Here is a 1173-nt window from a genome sequence, read left to right as displayed (position 1 = left end):
ATTACGATATGGCATGAACACACCTACAGCAGTCAACAGTATTTGGGTCTTTCTAATAAAAACTGGCACAGCATGCAAAATCAGAACATCATGCAAGAAGCCATAAAGCAAGCTTAATAAACTCTTGAACAGCACACTCTGAATGGCAAAACTTGAACACAAACATTGAACAGCGAACCTTGAACAGCAAGCCTGAACCGAGAACCTTCAATTGAGAACCTTGAACATTTTCACTTCTATTTATTTTTGCAACCTGAAAACTTTCACATATCTCTCATCACCCAACCCATATGGATTGGTTGAATCAAGGAAGAACATGTGCCTATCTTTTGGCTTCATGACCTGCAAAATATAGTTAGTAGTTCTTTATCATGAAATGGTATCTCTTAATTGTGATAAGACAAATGCAGACAATTTCCAGACAGCACTGCGAAGTTAAATAGCCAGATTACAAATGACGTACACACAACATCCAGTGTCCTGGCTTCCAAGCAGGGAAGACAATGCAATCTTTCAGCGCAATGAAATCCTATAAATAATAAAAAAATAAACAAAAAAAAATTAATTCAGTTGGTTTAAAATAAAATTGGTCACTGCTGTGAATGTTAAATAACATTGTGGCCTCACTGGAAATGACAAGGATGGGTCCAGATTATGTGGAGGCAACCAGGTCACCACAACATATGCATTAGCTGTCCACACATCCATTCCCTGCAACATAACATATCCATGTAAGACTATACACAAGTTAGACAACTGTGTCTCTGGCTATTTGAGATCTGCATCTTTACAAATGCTTACTCGTTCCTTAGCCACCAATGCAATTACCTCAAGACAGCTGTTTGCAATCTGCAATTAAAAAAAAAAAGAACTGTAAAGAGTCACAGACATTTCTTATTGTTATTGTGTGTTACTTTGTCAACTCACTGTTGCCTCCAACTGCTCATTGAGACCTAGAGTCCAGAAATCTTTCTTTTTCAGAACAAAGTTCCCGACTTCAGCAATTGTCTCATCTTTGTCGCCTGTCCCCAAAGCCCATTCAAGCTTAAAGACAAATGAGAGAAGAAAAATAAATACAATTAATTAATTAAACCGTTTTGATTTAATGTGTGAGTGTCATTGCTCATTACATCAAATAAAACTGAAAAATGTCATTCACATACCATGGCTGAT

General features: G+C 36.9%; 1 long non-coding RNA gene across 1 annotated transcript; it reads right to left on the bottom strand.

Annotated features, from left to right (window-relative positions):
- Positions 1-348: 348 nt before the first annotated feature.
- Positions 349-849, bottom strand: LOC107687328 (uncharacterized). The gene is made up of 3 exons (XR_001634120.1): positions 802-849; positions 628-711; positions 349-529 (listed from the first exon to the last, which is right to left on the bottom strand). It is a non-coding gene; the product is annotated as an uncharacterized LOC107687328 (long non-coding RNA).
- Positions 850-1173: the final 324 nt, after the last annotated feature.

Source organism: Sinocyclocheilus anshuiensis, unplaced genomic scaffold (assembly GCF_001515605.1).
Source record: "Sinocyclocheilus anshuiensis isolate Anshui unplaced genomic scaffold, SAMN03320099.WGS_v1.1 scaffold9671, whole genome shotgun sequence".
Lineage (NCBI taxonomy): Eukaryota > Metazoa > Chordata > Actinopteri > Cypriniformes > Cyprinidae > Sinocyclocheilus > Sinocyclocheilus anshuiensis.
The sequence above is the reverse complement of the archived record's forward strand: the minus strand, read 5'-3'. Positions and strand labels throughout refer to the sequence as shown.